Raw genomic sequence first — 23,463 nt, forward strand, 5'->3', positions numbered from 1 at the left:
CTTCTGGCCTGTGGGCATACAGACATATGCTGTATACATAATAAAGAAATGTTAAAAAAAGAAAGGAAATACAAGCCGAAAAATGCAAGAAATAAACAAATCTCTTAGAAAACAAGGAAAGGCAAGAAAAACCAATCACACAGGTGAAGGAAACAATTCAAACAGTTCAATACTTAAAAGCTGAAATAGAGACAATAAAGAAAACATAGACTGAGGAAATTCTGGAAATAGAAAATCTGGGCAAATGATCAAGAACTGCAGATGTAAGCATAACCAACAGAATATAAGAGATGGAAGAGAGAATCTCAGGTGTTGGAGATATACTAGAGGAAATAGATTCATCAACCAAGGAAAATCTTAATTCCAACAAATTCCTAACACAAAATATCCAGGAAAAACTGTACACAGTGAAAAGACCAAACCTAAGAATAATAGGTATAAAGCTGGGCGTTGGTGGCGCACGCCTTTAATCCCAGCACTTGGGAGGCAGAGGCAGGCGGATCTCTGTGAGTTCGAGGCCAGCCTGGTCTACAAGAGCTAGTTCCAGGACAGCCTCCAAAGCCACAGAGAAACCCTGTCTCGAAAAAACCAAAAAAAAAAAAAGAATAATAGGTATAGAAGAAGGTGAAGAAGCCCAACTCAAAGGTGCAGACAATATATTCAACAAAATCATAGGAGAAAACTTTCCCAACCTAAAGAAAGACATGCCAATTAAAGCACAAAAAGATTGCCCACACCTGTGAACCTGAATTCAGGTGAGCTTGGGTTTTATTGGGGACCCATTCCAAGCCCATCACCAGCTCCCTTAATCTTCCAGGGACCCATTCTTGGCATCGAGTGGACCTGCCCACACAAGTAGGACATGAGTCCTCCTAGACTCCAACCCCAGCTCTCCCCAAACCTGTGCCCTGGCTTCAGGTAAGTTTGGGTCTTGCTGGGGACCCAAACCCACCCACCACACCCGCCCTTGGTCTTCCAGGGGCCCACTCCTTGTATCAAATAGACCTGCCCACACAGGAAAATGATGAGTCTTCTCAGATCCTACCTGTGGCCTTCCCCACATCCAAGCATGGCTTCAGGTGAGCTTGAGTCCTCCTGGGGACTCAATCCCCGCCCATCACCTGCCCCCTTGATCTTCTGGGGCCTGTTCCTGAGATTGAGTGGATCTGCCCAGAGAGGAAGGAAGTGAGTCCTTCTAGGTGCCCTGGACCCTCCGTATACCCATACACTCAACTTCAGGGAGACTAGTGGAGACAGAGAGACATCCTTCTGCTGCATACAAGAAACACATCTCAATGTCAAAGGCACATGTTACCTCAGAGTAAAGGGTTGGGAAAAGATTTTCCAATCAAACAGACCCAAGAATTAAGCTGGTGTAGCTATCCCAATATCTATCAAATTAGACTTCAATATAAAATCAATCAAAAGACATGAAGAAGGACATTTCATATTCATCACACGAAAAGTCCATCAAGATGAAGTTTCAATTCTGAACATCTATGCCCCAAATACAAAGGCACCCACATTTGTATAAGAAACATTAGTAAAGCTCAAATCACAAATAAAACCTCACACACTAGTTAGTAGGAGACTTCAACACTCCACCTTCACCATTAGACAGGACTTCTGGACAGAAACTTAACAAAGAAACAAGAGAACAAAAGAACTAACAAAAGTTATGACCCAATAGGGATTAATAGACATTTATAAAACATTCCATCCAAACACTAAAAAATATACCTTCTTCTCAGCGCCACATGGAACCTTCTCTAAAGTCGACCACATAATCAGAAACATAGCAAACCTCCATAGATACAAAATTTTTGGAATAACCCCATATATCTTATCAGACCATCATTCATTAAAATTAGAACGCAACAGCAACACAAATTTCAGAAACCCTACACACTCATGGAAATTGAACATTGCATAATTGCCACATTCCTGGGTCAAGGAAGAAATAAAAAAGAAATTAAAGACTTCCTGGAATTCAAGGAAATGAAGACACAACATACCCAAACTTATCAGACACTTTGAAAGCAGTGCTGAGAAAAAAGTTCATATCACTAAGTGCCCACATGAAGAAACTGGAGACTAGTCACACTAGAGAATTAATAGCACAACTGAAAGCTCTAGAACAAAAAGAAGCCAATTCACCCAGGAGGAGTAGATGCCAGGAAATAATCAAATTGAGGGCTGAAATCAATAAAGTAGAAACCAGGAAAACAATGCAAAGAATCAATGAAACAAATAATTGGTTCTTTGAGAAAATCAACAAAATAGACAAACCACTGTCCAAACTAACCAAAAGACAGAGAGAGAGCATGCTATTAACAAAATCAGAAATGTAAATGGGGACATAACAATGGACACTGAGGAAATCCAGAGAATCATCATGTCATACTTGGAAAACCTGTACTCCACAAAATTTGAAAATTTAAAGGAAATGGGCAATTTTCTGGATAGATATCACTTTCCAAAATTAAATCAAGAACAGATAAGCAATCTAAACAGACCTATAACCCCTAAGGAAACAGAAGCAGTCATCAAAAGTCTCCCAACCAAAAACTTCCCAGGTCCAGATGGCTTCAGTGCAGAATTCTATCAGAAATTCAAAGAAGAGCTAATTCCAATACTCCTCAAAGTGTTCCACACAATAGAAGCAGGGGGTTCTCTGTGAAACTTTTTGCAAGGCTACAATTACTGTGGTATCCAAGCCACACAAAGACACAACTAAGAAAGAGAACTACAGATCTATTTCCCTCATGAACACTGATGCAAAAATACTCAATAAAATACTGGCAAATTGAATCCAAGAACACATCAGAAAAATCATCCACCATGATCAAGTAGGCTTCATCCCAGGGAAGCATGGATGATTCAACATATGAAAATCCATCAATGTAATCCACCATATAAACAAACTGAAAAAGAAAAACCACAAGATCATCTCATTAGATGCTGAAAAATCCTTTGACAAAATCCTACACCACTTCATGATAAATGTTCTGAAGAGATCAGGGATAACAAGAAGATACATGGACATAATAAAAGCAATATACAGTAAACCAACTATCACATCAAACTAAATAGAGAGAAACTCAAGGCAATTCCTCTAAAATCAGAAACAAGACAAGGGTGTACACTCTCTCCATATCTGTTTAATATTGAACTCCAAGCTATAGCAATAAGACAACAAAAGGAGATCAAGGGGATACAAATTGGAAAGGAAGAAGTAAAACTTTCACTATTTGCAGATCATATGATAGTCTACATAAGTGACCCAAAGAATTCTACCAGGGAATTCCTACAGCTGATAAACATCTTCAGCAAGGTGGCAGGATACAAAATTAACTTAAAAAAGCCAGTAGCCCTAATATATGCAGGCAATAAAGGGGCTGAGAAAGAAATCACAGAAACATTATCCTTTACAATAGCCACAAGCAACATAAAATATCTTGGGGTAACTCTAACCAAACAGGTGAAAGACCTGTTTGACAAGAACTTTCAGTATTTAAAGAAAGAAATTAAAGAACACACCAGAAAATGGAAAGATCTCCCATGCTCTTGGATAGGTAGGATTAACCTAGTAAAAATGGCCATCTTACTGAAAGGAATCGACAGATTCAATGCAATGCTTATCAAAATCCCAGCACAATTCTTCATGGACCTTGAAAGGACAATCATCAATTTTATATGGAAAAACAAAAGACCCAGGATTGCCAAATCAACCCTGTGTAATAAAGGAACTGCCAGTGGCGTCACCATCCCTGACTTCAAGCACTACTATAGAGCTATAGTCCCAAGTTTGGTATTGGCACAAAAATAGACAGGCAGATCAATAGAATGGAATTGAAGACCCTGATATTAACCCACACTCCTTTGAACACCTGATCTTTAACAAAGAAGCTAAAACTATACAATGGAAAAAAGAAAACATCTTCAACAAATGCTGCTGGCATAATTGGATGCTGGCATGTAAAAGACAGCAGATAGATCCATATCTATCATCATGCACAAAACTTAAGTCCAAAGGTATCAAATATCTCAACATAAATCCAGTCACACTGAACCTCTTAGAAGAGAAAGTGTGAAGTACCCTTGAGTGAATTGGTACAGGAGACCACTTCCTGAACATAACACCAGTAGCACAGACACTGATATCGACAATTAATAAGTGCCTCCTGAAACTGAGAAGCTTTTGCAAGGCAAAGGACACAGTCAACGAGACAAAACGACAGCCCACAGAATTGGAAAAGATATTCACCAACCCCACACCTAACAGAGGGTTGATCTCCAAAATTTACAAAGAACTCATGAAGCAAGTCTCCAAAACACCAAAGGATCCAATTGAAAAGTGGGGTACAGAACTAAATAGAGAATTCTCAGCAAAGAAATCTAAAATTGCTGAGAGATACTCGAGAAAGTGCTCAACATCCTTATCCATCAGGGAAATGCAAATTAAACAACTCTGAGATACCATCTCACTCCCATAGAAAGGCTAAAATCAAAAACACAAAGACAATTTATGCTGGAGAGGATGTGGAGAAAGGGGAATACTTCTCCACTGCTGGTGGGAGTGCCAACTTTTTTCATTATCTTTTTATTACATGTTGTTTAAGAAAAGAGCTTGCTTCACTTGTCAATCCCAGCTCCCTCTTCCTCCTCTCCTCCTGCACTCCCCCACCATACCCCCAGCCTCCCACCCTATCCCCACTCCCACATAGGGGATATATAGAGTCTGTTATTTCATTGAGGGCAGGGTCCAGGCCCTTCCCTAAGAGTACAGGATGACACCAACTGGCAAACTAAGCAATAGTTGAGAGACTCCCTTAAATGTCCATCCCTGATAATGAACGTAATGCCTACCTCATATGCCATCCTAGAACTTTCATCTAGTGACTGATGGAAGCAGAGGCAGATACCCACAGCTGAACACTGGACTGAACACCTGGAACCCAGTGGCAGAGAGAGAGAGGAGTGATGAGAAAATGGGTAAAGAATGGACTGGAGAGGCCAGCAGAAACAGCTGGCCTGAACAAGGGGGAGATTTTAGACCCCAGACTGACAGCTGGGAGGCCAGCATAGGACTGACTCAGACCCCCTGAGTGTGAGAGTCAGTGAGGTGGCCTGGGCAACCTATGAGGCCTTGGGCAGTACATCAGTATTTATCTCTGGCATACAAATGGACTTTGTGTTTCCATACCACAAAGAGGGATGCTCTCTCAGTCTGGACTCTTGGGGGAGGCCCTAGGCCCTGGCCTGAATGAAATGACAGACTCTGGATATCCCCTATGGAGAAGGGAGTAGGGATAGGGTGGGAGGTTTGGGGGCCTGCTGGGGAAGTATGGGAGGAGGGGAGGGAGAGAGAGCTGGGATCCACATGTGAAGTAAGTTTACTTCTAATAAAAATGTAATAAAAAACAAAATAGTAAAAAAAAAACAAAGAATGTACAAAGAACACAAAATGTCCCCTTGTCACATAATAATCAAAACCCCAAACATACATAATGAAAAGGAATACTAAGGACAGAAAAGGAAAAAGTCCAACTAACATATATAGGCAGGCATATCAGAATTACACCTGACTTTTCAATGGAAACTCTTAAAACCAGAAAGTTCAGGATATATGTTCTTCAAATACTAAGAGACCATGGATGCCACCCAGATTAGTAATGCCCAGCAAAGCTTTCCATCACTATAGAAAGAGAAAATAAGATATTCCATGACAAAATCAGATTTAAACAATACGTTTCTGCAAATCCAGGCTTACAGAAAGTATTGGAAGGAAAAGTACAACACAAGGAAATTAACTATAGTCACAAAACGTAGACAATAGATAATCCCACCTAACTAAAATCCAAAAGAAAAAGCTGGTGAAACCCACACACAATACCATCACCCCCAACAAATCCAAACTAACAAGAATCAACAATCAATGGTCATTAATGTTGCTTAGTATCAATGGTCTTAACTCACCCAGAAAGAGACACAGGCTAAGAGGCTGGGTATAAAGACAGAATCCCTCCTTCTGCTGCATACAAAAAACATACATCAACTTCAGAGACAGACTTACCTCAGAGTAAATTGTTAGGAAAAGATATTCCAATCAAATGGACCTAAGAAATAATAAGTATCTATCCGAATATCTAACAAATTAGACTTCAAACTAAAATTAATCTAAAGAGATGAAGAAGGTCATTTCATATTCATCACAGGAAAAATCCAGGATGATGAAGTCTCAATTCTGTACACCTATGCACCAAATACAAAAGTAAACACATCCATAAAAGAAACATTACTAGAACACAAGTCATGCATAGATGCTCACACACTTATAGTGGAAGACTTCAGCATCCCACTCTCATCACTGGATAGGACAACCAGACAGAAACTTATCAAACAAATAAAGGAACTAACAGAGGTGATGACCCAAATGAGTTTAATAGATATCTATACTACATTCTATCCAAACACAAAAGAATATACCTTCTTCTCAGCATCACTTGGAACCTTCTCTAAAATCAACCATATACATGGCAAGAAAGCAAACCTGAACACAAAAAAATTAGAGTAACCAACTATATCTTATTGGATCACCATGTTTTAAAGTTAGAATTCAACAACAACACAAATTACAGAAGTCCTTCATACTTATGGTAATTGAACAACTCTCAATTGCATCACTCCTGCCTCAAGGAAGAAACAAAAAAAGAGAAATTAAATACTCCCTAGAATTCAATGAAAATGAAAATACAACATACTCAAACTTTTGGGACACTTTGGGAGCAGTGCTAATAGGAAAGCTCACTGCCAGGTGTTGGTTGCACACGCCTTTAATCCCAGCACTGGGGAGGCAGAGGCAGGAAGATCTCTGTGACTTTAAGACAAGCTGGGGTTACAAGAGCAAATTCCAGGACAGCCTCCAAATACACAGAGAACCCCTGTCTCAAAAAACAAAAACAAAAAGAGGAAATCTCACAGCACTGAGTGCCCACATGATGAAAATTCAAGGTAGAAACTTAATAACACAACTGAAAGATCTAGAACAAAGAGAAACAAACTCACCCAGGAGGAGTAGATGCCAGGAAATAATCAAATTGAGGGTTGAAATCAATGAAGTAGAAACAAAGAAAACAATACAGACAATCAATGAAACAAAGAGCTCATTCTTTGAGAAAATCAGTAAGATAGACAAACCTTTACCCAAACTACCCAAAAGGCAGAGAGAAAACATGCAAATTAACAAATCAGAACCGAAAACTGAGGCATAACAACAGACACTGAGGAAATTTAGAGAATCAACAGACCATACTTTGAAAACCTGTACTCCACAAAACTGGAAATTTTAAAGGAAATGGACAATTTTCTGGATAGATATAATTTACCAAAATTAAATCAAGAACAGATAAGAAATTTAAATAGACCTATAACATCTAATGAAAAAGAAGCAGTCATCAAAAGTTTCCCAACCGAGGTGAGACTGGGTCTCCGGCTGGGACCGCCCGCCCTTCCCCCATCCCCCTTGATCTTCAGAGCCGCTCCAGCATCCAGAAGACCCGCCCACACAGGAAAGACATCAGCCCCTCCAAGACCTCAACCCCACAAAGAAGTCAACAATTCCAAGACCCCAACCCCAGTGAGACCAGCTTCAGGAAAGTCATCAGCCCTACCAGGACCCAAACTCCATGTCAGCATCCCCAGCTTCAGCTGCAGGAAGGAAGGAGACCAGTGGAGACGGAAAGACCCCACCAGCACCCACTGAAAGAAGAGATGGGAAGAAGACAGAATAAGAGATCACTCAGCAATAGAAACACCAACATGACCCCACCAGAATCCAGGGATTCAACACCAGCAAGACTCGAAAAGCACTACATAGACGAAGAAGAGGAGACAGACCTTAAAAATTATTTCATGAAGATGATGGAGACCCTCAAAGAAGAAACAAGGAAATCCCTTAAAGAAATAGAAGAAAAAACAAACAAAAAATCCATGAAATGGGGGAAAAATTCAAGAAATAAACAAATCTCTCAAAGAATCTAAAGAGCACCAAGAAAGAACAACCAAAAAATGAAGGAAACAACTCAAACAGTTGAAGGATTGAAAGCTGAAATAGAAACAATAAAGAAAACACAGAATGAGGGGATGCTGGAAATGGAAAAGCTGGGTAAACGATCAGGAACTACAGATGCAAGTATCACCAATAGAATACAAGAGATAGAAGAGAGAATCTCAGGTGTTGAAGACTCATTAGAGGATATAGAGTCGTCAACCAAAGAAAATCTCAAAACCAACAAATCCTTAACACAAAATATCCAGGAAATATGGGACACCATGAAGAAACCAAACCTGAGAATAATAGGTATAGAAGAAGGTGAAGAAATTCAACTTAAATGTACAGAAAACATATTCAACAAAATCATAGAAGAAAACTTCCCTAACCTAAAGAAAGATATGCCTATGAAAGTACAAGAATCTTACAGAACACAAAATAGGCTCGACCAGAAAAAGAAGTCACCTCACCATATAATAATCAAAACATCAAACCTACAGAGTAAAGAGAAAATATTAAGAGCAGCTAAAGAAAAAGGCCAAGTAACATACAAAGGCAGACCTATCCGAATTACACCTGACTTCTCAATGGAAACGATGAAAGCCAGAAGATCCTGGACAGATGTCCTACAAACGCTAAGGGAACAAGGATGCCAGCCCAGACTACTATATCCAGCAAAGCTCTCAATTACCATAGATAGAGAAAACAAAATATTCCATGACAAAGCCAGATTTAAACAATACGTATCCATGAATCCAGCTCTACAGAAAATGCTAGAAGGAAAACCTAGAGCCAAGGAAGATAACTACATTCACAAAGACACAGGCAATATATAATCACACTTTACAAAACACCAAAAGAAAAAGGGAGGAGAAACTACACAAAATAACTTCACTAACAATAAATCAAGCACAAGCAAGGATCACCAATCAATGGTCATTAATATCCCTCAATGTCAACGGCCTCAACTTGCCTATAAAAAGACACAGACTAGCAGAATGGATATGAAGACAGAACCCTTCGTTCTGCTGCATACAAGAAACACATCTCAACATCAAAGACAGACGTTATCTCAGAGTAAAGGGTTGGGAAAAGATCTTCCAATCAAACGGTCCCAAGAAACAAGCGGGTGTAACAATCCTACTATCTAACAAATTAGACTTCAAATTAAAATCAATCAAAAGAGATGAAGAAGGCCACTTCATATTCATCAAAGGAAAAATACGTCAAGACGAATTCTCAATTTTAAACATCTATGCCCCAAATACAAAGGCACCTACATTCGTGAAAGAAACATTACTAAAGCTCAAAATGCACATAAAATCTCACACACTAATAGTAGGAGACTTCAACACTCCACTCTCACCGCTAGACAGGACCTCCAGACAGAAACTTAACAAAGAAACAAAAGAACTAATAGAAGTTATGACCCAACTGGGTTTAACAGACATCTATAGAACATTCCACCCAAATACAAAGGGATATACCTTCTTCTCGGCACCACATGGAACCTTCTCTAAAATTGACCACATAATAGGAAATATAGCAAATCTCCACAGATACAAAAAATTGGAATAACCCCCTGCATCTTACCAGACCACCATGCATTAACATTAGAATTCAACAATAACACAAATCGCAGAAATCCTACAAACTCATGGAGATTGAACAATGCATAATTGCACCATTCCTGGGTAAAGGAACAAATAAAAAAAGAAATTAAAGACTTCCTCGATTTCAATGAGAATGAAGACACAACATACACAAACTTATGGGACACTTTGAAAGCAGTGCTGAGAGGAAAGTTTATAGCACTAAGTGCCCACATGAAAAAAACTGGAGAATAGTCATACTAGAGAATTAATAGCACAGCTGAATGTTCTAGAACAAAAAGAAGCAAACTCCCCCAGGAGGAGCAGACACCAGGAAATAATCAAATTGAGGGCTGAAATCAATCAAGTAGAAACCAGACAAACACTGAGAAGAATCAATGAAACAAAGAGTTGGTTCTTTGAGAAAATCAACAAAATAGATAAACCTCTGTCCAAACAAACCAAAAGACAGAGGGAGAGCATGCTAATTAACAAAATCAGGGATGAAAAATGGGACATAACAACGGACTCTGAGGAAATCAAGAGAATCATCAGAGCATACTTTGAAAATCTGTACTCCACAAAATTTAAAAATTTAAAGGAAATGGACAATTTCCTGGATAGATATCAATTGCCAAAACTAAATCAAGAACAGATAAACAATCTAAACAGACCTACAACCCCTAATGAAACAGAAGCAGTCATCAAAAGTCTCCCAAACAAAAAAAGCCCAGGCCCAGATGGCTTCAGTGCAGAATTCTATCAGAAATTCAAAGAAGAGCTAATTCCAATACTCCTCAAAGTATTCCACACAATAGAAGCAGGAGGCTCACTGCCAAACTCTTTCTACGAGGCTACAATTACCTTGATACCCAAGCCACACAAAGACACAACTAAGAAAGAGAACTATAGACCAATTTCCCTCATGAACATTGATGCAAAAATACTCAATAAAATACTCGCAAACCGGATTCAAGACACATTAGAAAAATCATCCACCATGATCAAGTAGGCTTCATTCCAGGAATGCAGGGATGGTTCAACATTAGAAAATCTATCAATGTAATCCACCATATTAACAATCTGCGAAAGAAAAACCACATGATCATCTCACTAGATGTTGAAAAAGCTTTTGACAAAATCCAGCACCCCTTCATGATAAAGGTCCTAGAGAGATCAGGGTAACAGGAACGTACCTGAATATAATAAAAGCAATATACAGTAAACCAACAGCTAACATCAAACTAAATGGAGAGAAACTCAAAGCAATTCCTCTAAAATCAGGAACAAGACAAGGCTGTCCACTCTCTCCATATCTCTTCATTATTGTACTTGAAGTTCTAGCTACAGCAATAAGACAACAAAAGGAGATCAAGGGGATACAAATAGGAAAAGAAGAAGTCAAACTTTCACTATTTGCAGATGATATGATAGTTTACATAGGTGACCCAATAAACTCCGCAAGTTTACTCCTAGAGCTGATAAACACCTTCAGCAATGTGGCAGGATACAAGGTAAACTCAAAAAAATCAGTGGCCCTATTATATACAGATGATGAAGTGACTGAGAAAGAAATCAGAGAAACATCACCTTTTACAATAGCCAAAAACAGCATCAAATATCTGGGGATAATGTTAACCAAGGAAGGTAAAGACCTGTATATCAAGAACTTTGTGTCTTTAAAGAAAGAAATCAAAGAAGATACCAGAAAATGTCAAAATCTCCCATGCTCTTGGATTGGTAGGATCAACATAATAAAAATGGCAATCTTGCCAAAAGCAGTCTACAGATTCAATGCAATCCCTATCAAAATTCCATCACAATTCTTCAAGGACCTGGAAAGAACATTAATCAACTATATAGGGAAAAACAAAAGGCCCAGGATAGCTAAAACATCCCTATGCAATAAAGGAACTTCAGGAGGCATCACCATACCTGACTTCAAGCACTATTATAGAGCTATAGTCCTGAAAACAGCTTGGTATTGGCACAAAAATAGGCAGGTAGACCAATGGAACAGAATTGAAAGCTCTAATTTTAACTCACACACCTATGAACACTTGATTTTTGACAAAGAAGCTAAAACTGTACAATGAAAAAAAAGAAAGCATCTTCAACAAATGGTGCTGGCATAACTGGATACTGGTATGCAGAAGACTGCAGATAGATCCATGTTTATTGTCTTGTACAAAACTTAAGTCCAAATGGATCAAAGATCTCAATATAAATCCAGCCACACTGAACTTTTAGAAGAGAAGGTGGGAGATACTCTTCAACGAGTTGGTACAGGAGACTACTTCCTAAACATAACACCAGTGGCACAGGCACTGAGATCGACAATTAACAAATGGGACCTTCTGAAACTAAAAAGCTTCTGTAAGGCAAAGGACACAGTCAAAAAGACAAAAAGGCAGGCCACAGAATGGGAAAAGGTATTCACTAACCCTACATCTGACAGAGGGCTAATCTCCAAAATTTACAAAGAACTCAAGAAACAAGTCTCCAAAACACCAAAGGATCCAATTAAAAGGTGGGGTGCAGAGCTAAATAGAGAATTCTCAGTAGAGGAGGCTAAAATGGCCAAGAGACACTTAAGAAAGTGCTCAACATCCTTTGCCATCAGGGAAATGCAAATCAAAACAACTCTGAGATACCATCTTACTCCTGTCAGAATGGCTAAAATCAAAAACACTGAAGACAATTTATGCTGGAGAGGATGTGGAGAGAGAGGAACACTCCTCCACTGCTGGTGCAAGTGCCGACTCATACAGCCTCTTTGGAAATCAGTATGGAGATTCCTCAGGAAAATGGGAATTAATATACCACTAGACCCAGCAATTCCACTCTTAGGCATATATCCAAATGAGGCAAGTTCATACAACAAGGGCATCTGCTCCACTATGTTCATAGCAGCATTATTTGTAATAGCCAGAACCTGGAAGCAGCCTAGATGCCCCTCAACTGAAGATTGGATAGAGAAAATGTGGTACATTCACACAATGGAGTATTACTCAGCAGAAAAAAACAAGGGAATCTTGAAATTCGCAGGGAAATGGATAGCACTGGAACAAACCATCCTGATTGAGGTAATCCAGTCGCAAAAAGACAAACATGGTATGTACTCACTCATATATGGATTTTAGACATGGATCAGGATAGTGCCAGTCTGCACTTCCACTGATAGAGAGTCTGGGAAACAGGAAAGAACCTAAAAGATATGCATATATGCATAGTACCCAAGAGAAGAGGATGGAGACAAGATCCCCTGAATGGATGGGGAACACGGCGAAGGGTGGGGGGGAGTGGGACCTGGGAAGAAGAGAGGGGGTGAAGAGGAAGAGAGTAGGTCATGGGGGAACAGGAAGTTGATGGGGTGGGGGTAGAATAGGGGGAAGAAGGAATCATAGGATCGAATACAGATCAGGTACCAGAGCGACCTCGAGGGATCTAAAGGGATAACACCAACTGGCAAGCTAAGCAATAGTGGAGAGACCACCTCGAATGCCCATTCCTGATAATGAACTTGATGTCTATAACCATCCGGGAGCCTTCATCCTGTGACTGATGGAAGCTGAGGCAAACACACAATCAATCACTGAACTGAACCCAAGGAACCCAGTGACAGAGAGAGAGGAGTGATGAGCAAATTGGCAAAAGAATGGGCTGGCAAAACCAGCAGAGACAGCTGATCTGAACAGGGGAGAGCTCTTGGACCTCAGACTGACAGTGGGCAGGCCAGCATGGGACTGATCTGGACCCCCCAAATGTGAGTGTCAGCGAGAAGGCCTGGGCAACCTATGGGGCCCTGAGCTGTGGATCAGTGTCTATCCCTGATATACAAACAGTCTTCGTGAGCCTATAGCACAAAGAGGGATGCTCTCTCAGCCTGGACTCTTAGAGGGGTGCCTGGACCCTACCCAGAGTAAAATGACAGACTCTAGATATCCCCTATGTGGAAGGATTTGGCAATATGGTGGGAGGGTGGGGGGGGAAGGGGAGTGCGCGAGGAGGGGAGGGAGAGGGACCTGGGATTGACATGTAAAACAAGCTATTTAAAATTAAAATAAAAATGATTAAAAAAAAAGTTTCCCAACCAAAAAAAGCCCAGGGCCAGATGGCTTCAGTGCAGAATTCTACAGAAAAACTCAAAGAAGAGCTAATACTAATACTCAGTTGTTCCTTACAGTAGAAGTAGAAGGGTCATTGCAGAACTCTTTTTACAGGGCTACTATTTCCCTCACACCCAAACCACACAAAGACACAACTATGAAAGAGAACAACATGCCAATCTTGTTCATGAACATCGATGTAAATATACAAAAGAAAATACTGGCAAATTGAATCCAAGAAGACATCAGAAAAGTAATCCACCATGATCAAGTAGATTTCATCCCAGAGAAGCAATGATGGTTCAACATATGAAAATCTGTCAGTGTAATCCACTATAAAGAACAGCTAATTACAATATTCCTCAAATTGTTCCACAAAATACAAGCAGAAGGGTCATTGCCAAACTTTTTCTGAAGCTTCAATTACCTTGGGACCCAAACCACTCAGAGAAATAATTAAGAAAGAGAACTACAAACAAATCTCCCTCATCAACATTAATGAAAAAATCCTCAATAAAATACTGGCAAATAGAATCCAAGAAAAATCATCCAGCATGATCAAGTAGGCTTCATCCCATGGATGCAGGGATAGTTAAACATACAAAAATACATCAGTGTAATTCACTGTATAATGAAACTGAAAAAGGAAAACCACCTGGTCATTCCTTCAACAAAGTACAACACCCCTTCATGATAAAGGTCTTGGTGAGATCAAGGATTACAGGAACATTCCTAAATATAATAAAGGCAATATAAAGCAAGCCAAAAGCCAACATAAACTAAATGGAGAGAAACTCAATGTGATTCCTCTAAAATCAGGAAAAAAGCAAGGTTGCCAACACTATCCATATCTTTTCAATATTTATTTGAAGTTTTAGTTAGAGCAGTAAGACAACAAAGGAGATCAAATTGGAAAGCAAGAAATCAAACTTTCACTATTTGCAGATGATAGGATAGTTTACATAAGTGATTCAAAAAATTCTACCTGGGAACTTCTTCAATTGCGAAACACCTTCGAAAACTGGCATCATACAAGAATAACTCAAAAAATCAGTAGCTTTCCTATATTTATACTGTAAGTGATCAGGGAAGGAAATCAGTGAAGCATCACTCTTCCAAATAGCCACAAGTAACATAAAATACCTTGGTGTAACTCTAAACAAACATGGGAAAGACTTGTATGACAAGAACTTTGAGTCTTTAAAGAAAGAAATAAAAAAGATACCAGAAAACGGGAAGATCTCTCATGCTCTTGGATAGGAAGGATCAACATAGTAAAAATAGCCATCTTACCAAAAGCAATCTACAGATTCAATGTAATCCCCATCAAAATTTCAGCACAATTCTTCACAGAACTTGAAAGAATAATACTCAAATTTATATAGAAAAACAAAAACCCCAGGATAGCCGAAACAACCCTGTACAACTTTTGGATGCATAAAAATCCCTGACATCATGCTCTAGTGTGGAGCTCTAGTAATGAAGACATCTTGGTATTGGCATAAAAAGAGACAGGTAGAGGAATGGAATCTACAGTCCTATGAACACCTGATTTTTGACAAAGAAGCTACAATTATACAATGTAAAAAGGAAAGCCTCTTCAATAAATGATGCTGACATAACTGGATGTAGACACATAGAAGATTGCAAATATTTCCATATGTATTCTCATGCACAAAACTTAAGTCCTAATGGATCAAAGATATCACCATAAATCTAGCCACATTGAACCTCTTAGAGGAGAAATCTGGAAGTATCCTTGAATGAATTGGTACAGGAGACCACTTCCTGAACAAAACACCAGTAGCATAGATTTTGAGATCTACAATTACTAAAGAGGACCTTATGAAACTGAAAAGCTTCTGTAAAGCAAAGTACACAGTCAACAAGACAAAATGACAGTCCATAGAATGGGAAAAGTTCTTCACCAACCTCACATTAGACAAATGACTAGTTTCCAAAATGTACAAATAACTAAAGAAGCTAGTCACTAAAACATCAAATAATTCAATTAAAAAGTAGAGTACAGACATAGACAATTCTCAATAGAGGAATCTCAAATGGCTGAAAGACACTTAAGAAATTGCTCAGCATCATTAGACATCAGGGAAATGCAAATCAAAACAACTTTGAGATACCACCTTACCCCTGTGGTATGTAATAAATACCAATGACAGTTTATGATGGAGAAGATGTGGAGAAATAGGAACACTCTTCTATTGCTAGTGGGAGTACAAACTTTTTCAGTCACTTTGGAAATCAGTATGGCGGTTTCTCAGAAAAATTGGAATCAGTCTACCTCAAGATCCACCAATTTCACTCTTAGGTATATACTCAAAGGATGCACATTCTACCACAAGGACATCTATCTGTTTAACTATGTTCATGGCTCCAACTATGTTCATTACATTATTTGCAATAGAACCTGGAAGCCACCTAGCTGCCACTCAACAGAAGAAAATGTGGTACATTTACACAATGGAGTACTACTCACGGAAAAAAAAACAATGAAATCTTGAAATCCACAGGCAAATTTGTGGAACTAGAAGAAACCATACTGAGTGAGTTAAACCCAGACCCAGAAAGAAAAATATGGTATGCACTCACTCATAAGTGTATATTAAATATAGAGCAAACAATAAACAGCCTATAATTTACAATCCCAGAAAAGCTAGGAAGCAAGGAGGACCCTAAGAGAGACATACATGAACATCCAGGGAAGGGGAAAGAAAAAAGAACTCCTGAGAAAATTTGGAGAATGGGGGAGAAGGGAAGGAGGTAGGAGGAAGAAGAGAGGTGGAGGAGATCATGAGGGATCAGGAAGATTGAGTTGAGGGAAGAATAGAGAAAGAGAGCAAAAAAGGAGACACCTTAATAGAGGGAGCTAATATAGATTTAAAGAGAAATCTGGTACTATGGAAATGTCCAGGGATCCACATAATGACTCCAACTAATAATCTATGCAATAGTGGAGAGGTTATCTTAAATGCCCTTCCCCTATAATGAGATTGATGAACCTTAAATGCCATCCTAGAACATTCACCCAGCAGTTTATAGAAGCAGAAACAGAGATCCACAGCTAAACACTGAGTCCAACCCTGGAATCAAGATGTGGAGAGGGAGGAATGATGAGCAAAGGGGTCAAGACCATGTTTGGGAAATCCACAGAAACAGCTGACCAGAGCAGGCCTGAGCTCATTGACCCAGTCTGACAACTGGGGATCTAGGATAGAATGGAAGGAGCCACCCTGCATGTGGGTGTCAGTTGGGAGGCCAGGGCAGTCTATAGGACCTTTGGCAGAGGAACCAGTATTTATCCATAGTGCATGGAGGGATATTCTCAGCCTATATAAATGGGCAAGCACCTAGGCCCTGCCCCAGATGATGTGACAGACTTTGATGATCTACCATGGAAAGCCTCACCCTCCTGGGAAGGGGATGCATTATGGGATGGGGGGTTGGTGTGAGGCATGTAAATAAAGGTGTGAAAGGGAACCAGGATTGGTATAAAAATAAGATTGTTGTATTTGCAATAAAAAACAGAGGAAAAAATACTCTGCTTTGGTGTCTGACTGGCTCCATCAACAGTGTCCCCATATTTGATGCGAACTCCTCCTCCAGAGTGGCTTCACTTTCTGACTTTTTATTTTTGGTATAAAAATAAGATTGTTGTATTTGCAATAAAAAACAGAGGAAAAAATACTCTGCTTTGGTGTCTGACTGGCTCCATCAACAGTGTCCCCATATTTGATATGAACTCCTCCTCCAGAGTGGCTTCACTTTCTGACTTTTTTCTCTGCCCCTTTTGTAATTCCAAAAACCCCATGACTTCATCTTGCAGATTCCCTGTCATCAGTTCCACAGATGCTGGGATTAGTGTGACTGATTTGGAAGCATAGGTCCGGGAAAGGATTCAGACATAAGTGGATAAAACAAAAAGAGAAAGAAGTCAGGAAGGGAGGGAGGGAGGGAGGGATAGAGAATAGGAAGGAAGGTAGGAAGCACTGTACTTTCTGCCCCATGACTGCAAACAGAAACCTTAAGTCTCCTCTCAGACTTCCGTCCTTTTAAGGAGATTCTTGTCTGCCTCCAAGTTCCTCTCCACTCTCACAGTCAGAGAGTGAGCACACTTACCTGTGAGCAGAAGCCCTTGCCAGGGAGGGCACCCATTGCAGAGAAGCACGGAGGACATCGCCATCTCTGTTCTCACCTTGCTGACCTCCCTTTCAGGAGCAGAACTTCATCTCCGGCAAGGTGTTCAGTCTCTGCTGTTTTCTTTCCTATGAGCTCAGTTTGCTTTCAGGCAGGAGCGCTTCCCAGAATCCAATGGGTTGGTAGTGGTGGCATCTGTGTCCAAGGCACAGCTCAATCCTTCCCACTCTTAGTACTGTCCAACACTCATTTCAACTTCTTTTATGTTTCTCCTCCAAGCAGCACATTGAGCAACAGGAGCAATAAACATCCCCATGACCTAGAGAACAATGGCTTATCCCAGGGCTGACACCTGCTGTGTCTTGCCTTGGGTCTGTCAGCACCAGATGGAGCCTTCAAGAAGCCTATGTGTCTTTGTGACACAGAGATCCAGCTGAGCACCCTTCCTGCCCTGTGTTCTCAATGTGTACTTTTGTAATTCACTGAGCATAGTGGTGGAGATGTGTCTGGAGGCTGGAAAGAGATTAGCTGAGTGATGACTAGGAATGAAGATCAATCTTTTATTAAAGTTCTGTCCTAGGAGAGAGCAGTTCTATGAGGAGTTTCATATTCTTAGTGTTGTGAAGCAAACAAGCAATTGTCCTTGAAAACATTGTGGGCTCCATCTTACTATGGAGGGTATCAAGTTATGTGTTAATTAACTGTGATGGATGAGCCAATGTCCTCTCTGATATTCATGTGTCATATTTGCCTTTTGTCTTACTGATTTCCTGGTGGCAATCTTGTCTTCCCCTATTAGAGATGCAATGAGAGAGGGGATCTTAGCATTCTCCTATAGTTAGGTATTTTCAGAAAAAAAGAAGAGCACGTAGGTCTGAGCAAAGTCTATGCAGGGGGCTCACAGCTAGTAAGGACAGAAATGGAAGCAAGTCTACTAGATAAGGTCATGCCTGACTCAGGGAAGCAATTGTCTAATGGTGGGTGTCCTGATATCAACCCATGGATATAACTGGAACAATTGCAATCTTATGTCCATCATGCATGAAACCAAAGTGAAATGTGATCTGCCTTGAAACCCTGTAAACATATGAGATGCAGGGTATGTCATCCTATTCATTGTCCTCTCTTGAATTCCAAACATCACCAAGCTAGGGTAGGTCTAGACAAGGTTCCAAAATTGTTCTAAGAATACCTGGAGGCAGAAGCAGGTGGATCTTTGTGAGTTAAAGGCTAGCCTAGTCTACAAAGCAAGTTCCAGGACAGATAACTATTACTCAGAGAAACCCATTCTTGAAAAATAAGAGAAGGCACTAATGTACTAATGGAGGGCCTGCATATGCACTTCTGGACAATCACTTGTGTCTGAATCATTCCTTCTCTCTGACTATTGTGTACTGAGAGGTTCTGTTCATGAGTACAGGGAACAGTGATTCAAATGGATGTGTCATCTTCACTTCTCTATACCCTATTCTATATTTCTCTCACTCTGATTGAAAAAAAATAACCTGAGGGGGAAAATGCTTACTAAGGAGTAAGGGTGCGAGAGTCAGGAGGCAAGGCACCCCAACAGCCTAATCTCTAGCTCCACCCATGGGACTAGGCTGGGTGCCTGTGTTTGGGGTCTACCACTGTGTCTTCCATGCCAACCGCGGGAACCAATGCACCATAGTTACCTGCTCCACCCACAGAACTAGGACTAGACAGGCTGCCTGTGCTTGGGGTCTACCTCTGCATCTTCCATCCCAGCAGCAGGAGCCAACACTGCTCCACCCAGTGGAGGTCCAGTTAAACGAGAGCCCATTTTCGGGTCACCTGCCTGGGCCTGGGCTCTGCCATTGAGGCTTCCATCCTGGTGGTGGCAGCAGGAGCCAAGGTACTGTAGTTTCCTGCTCCACCCATGGAACTAGGACTAGACCAGCTGCCGGTGTTTGGGAACTGCCATGGTGGCTTCCATCTCAGAGACAGGAGCACACTCGCCCCAGCATCCTAGTCTCCTGCACCACCCATGTGACTAAGACTAAAAGGGCCTGTCTCCAGGCCACACTCCTGTGCCTTGAGTATACCACTGGGGGATCCAAAATACCCCAGCATCCTAGTCCATTTCTCCACCCATGAGACCAGGAAATGGAGAGCTACCAGAACAGTGGACTTGCCTATAACCACCAGAAGGGAACCCTAGTCCCACACCCACCAGGAGATGAAGAGCACCCTCTGGAACCCACTGTAAGAACAGATGGGAAGGAGACAATATAAAAATGCAAGGAGCAACAGAAAAACCAATATGACACTGCCAGAGTCCAGAGACCCTACACCAACAAGATAGGAACACCCCAACACAAATGAACCAGAAGACAATGACATAAAAAACAACTTCATGGAAATGATAGAGGCCCTCAAAGAGGATATAAGAAAATCCCTTAAAGAGATGGAAGAAAAAGCAATCCAAAAAATGCAAGAAATGGAGCAAAGACAAAACAAAAATTACAAGAAACAATTCAAACAGTGCAAGAGCTGAAATATGAAATAGAAACAATAAAAACACAGTGTTAAGGAATGCTGGAAATAGAAAAGATGGGAAAATGGTCAGGTACTAGAGATGCAAGCATAACCAACAGAATCCAAGAGATGGAAGAGAGAACTCATGTGTTGAAGATACATTAGGAGAACTAGATTGATCGACCACAGAAAATTTTAAGTCCAACAAATCCCTAACACAAATTATCTAGGAAATATGGGACACTGTGAAAAGACCGAACTTAAAAATAATAGGTTTAGAAGAAGGTGAATAAAAATACCTCAAAGGGCCAGAAAATATATTAAACAAAATAATAGAAGAAAACTTTGCTAGCCTAAAGAAATTAATGCCAATGAAGGTACAAGAAGCTTACAGAATACCAAATAGAGTGGACCCCCAAAAATCCCCTTGACACATAATAATCAAGACCCCAAACATACAGAATAAATAAAGAATATTAAGAGAAGCTAGGGAAAAGGGCCAAGTTACATATAAAGGCAAACCTATCAGAATTACACCTGACTTCGCCATGGAAACTATCAACATTAACAGACCACGGATGCTAGCCAAGACTTCTATACCCAGCAAAGGTTTCAATCAATATAGATGGAGAAAACAAAATATTCCATGACAAAGCCAGATTTAAACAATACATATCCACTAACTCAGCCCTACAGAAAATTCTGGAAGGAAAACTCCAACCCAAGGAAGTTAACTATTACCAGAAAAACATAGGCAATAGATAATCCCACTTTACAAACAGGCAAAAGAAAAAGTGGTGAAATTCCACATACAATTCCACCACCAACAACCATTCCAAACCAAACAAGAATGAGCTGTCAGTGGTCACTAATTTCCCTTAATATTAATGGTCTTAACTCACCCATAAAAAGTCACAGGTTAACAGAATGGATTCGAAAACAGGATCCATCCTTCTGCTGAAACACACCTCAGCTTCAAAGACAGATGTTATTTCAGAGTTAAGGGTTGGGAAAAGATTTTCCAATCAAATGGACACAAGAAACAAGTGGGGATAGCAATACTAATATCTAATAAACTAGACTTTAAACTAAAATCAATCAGAGGAGATGAAGGAGGTCCCTTCACACTCATCACAGGAGAAATCATACAAGATGATGTCTCAATTCTGAAAATGTATGCCCCAAATACAAAGCCATCCATGTTCATAAAAGAAACATTACTAAAACTCAAAGCACATATAAAACCTCACACACTTGTAGTGGGAGACTTCAACACTCACTGTTAGACAGGACCACAAGACAGAAACTTAACAAGGATACAGAGGACCTAATAGAAGTTATAATGCAATAGAGTTTAACAGACATCTAAGAACACCCCATCCAAATACAAAAGAATATACCTTCTCACCACCACATGGACCCTTCTCAAAAATTGACCACATACTTGGCAACATAGCAAACCTCAACAGGTACAAAAAATTGGAATAACTCCTTGTATCTTATCAGACCATCATTCCTTAAAGTTAGAATTCAACAATAACACAAATTGCAGAAACCCTGCAAACTCATGGAAATTGAATAATACACAATTGCACCACTCCTGCATCAAAGAAGAAATAAAAAAGAAATTAAAGACTTCCTAGAATTCAATGAGAATGACATCACAACATTCCCAAAATTATGGGACAGTTTGAAAGCAGTGCTAACAGGAAAGTTCATAGCACTAAATGCCCACATGTAGAAACTTGAGAATAGTCACACTAGAGAGTTAGCAGCATAACTGAAAGCTCTAGAACAAAAGGAAGAAAACTCACTCCAGAGGAACAGACACTAAGAAATAATAAAATTGAGGCCTGAAATCAATAAAGTAGAAACTAGGAAAAATACAAAGAATCAATGTAACCAAGAGTTGGTTCTTTGAGAAAATCAACAAGATAGACAAACCTTTAACCAAACTTACCAAATGGCAGAGTATGAACATGCAGATTAAGAAAATCAGAAATGAAAAGGGAGACAATAACAATGGACAGAGAGGAAATCTAGAGAATTATCAGGTAATATTTTGAAAAGCTGTACTCCACAAAATTTGAAAATTTAAAGGAAATGGACAATTTTTGGATAAATATATCATATCAAAATTGAATCAAGAACAGATAAACAATTTAAATAGTCATTTAATACCTAAAGAAATAGAAGCAGTCATCAAAAGTCTCCCAACCAAAGAAAAGCCCAGGGCCAGATGGATTCAGTGCAGAATTCTACCAGAAATTTAAAGAACAGATTATACCAATTCTCTTCAAAGAATTCCATGCAATAGAAGCAGAAGGGCCTTTGCCAAACACTTATTAAGAGGATTCAATAATATTGATACCCAAGCCACACAAAGACAGAACTAAGAAAGAGAATTTCAGACCAATATCCCTCATGAACATTGATGCAAAAATACTCAATAAAATACTGGCAAGTCAGATCCAAGAACACATGAGAAAATTCATCCACCATGATCAAGTAGGCTTCATTGCAGGGATGCAGGGATGGCGAAACATGCGATAATCCATCAATGTAGTCCATCATATAAACAAACTGACAAACAAAAATCACATGATCATCTCACTAGATGCTGAAAAAGCCTTTGATAAAATCCAACACCCCTTCATGATAAAGGTCTTGGAGAGATCCAGGATAATAGGAACATACCTAAACATCATAAAAGCTATATACAGCAAACCAACAGCCAAAATCAAACTGAATGGAGAGAAACTCAAGGCAGGAACAACACAAGGCTGTCCCCTCTTCCCATACATCTTCAATATTGTACTCAAAGTTCTAACTAAAGCAATAAGACTACAAATGGAGATCAAGGGGATACAAGTTGGAAAGAAATAATTCAAAATTTCACTATTTGCAGATGATATGATAGTTCACATAAGTGACTCAAAAAACTCTACCAGGGAACACTTACAGTTGATAATCATGTTCAGCAAAGTGGCAGGATACAAGATCAACTCAAGAAAATCTGTAGCTCTACTGTATACAGATGATAAAAAGGCCAAGAAAGAAA

General features: G+C 39.8%; 1 pseudogene; it reads right to left on the bottom strand.

Annotated features, from left to right (window-relative positions):
* The window catches only part of LOC101832854, a 36,360-nt pseudogene extending 18,408 nt beyond the window's left edge, over positions 1-17,952 (bottom strand).
* Between the last annotated feature and the right edge of the window lie 5,511 nt (positions 17,953-23,463).

Source organism: Mesocricetus auratus, unplaced genomic scaffold (assembly GCF_017639785.1).
Source record: "Mesocricetus auratus isolate SY011 unplaced genomic scaffold, BCM_Maur_2.0 Super-Scaffold_100038, whole genome shotgun sequence".
NCBI lineage: Eukaryota > Metazoa > Chordata > Mammalia > Rodentia > Cricetidae > Mesocricetus > Mesocricetus auratus.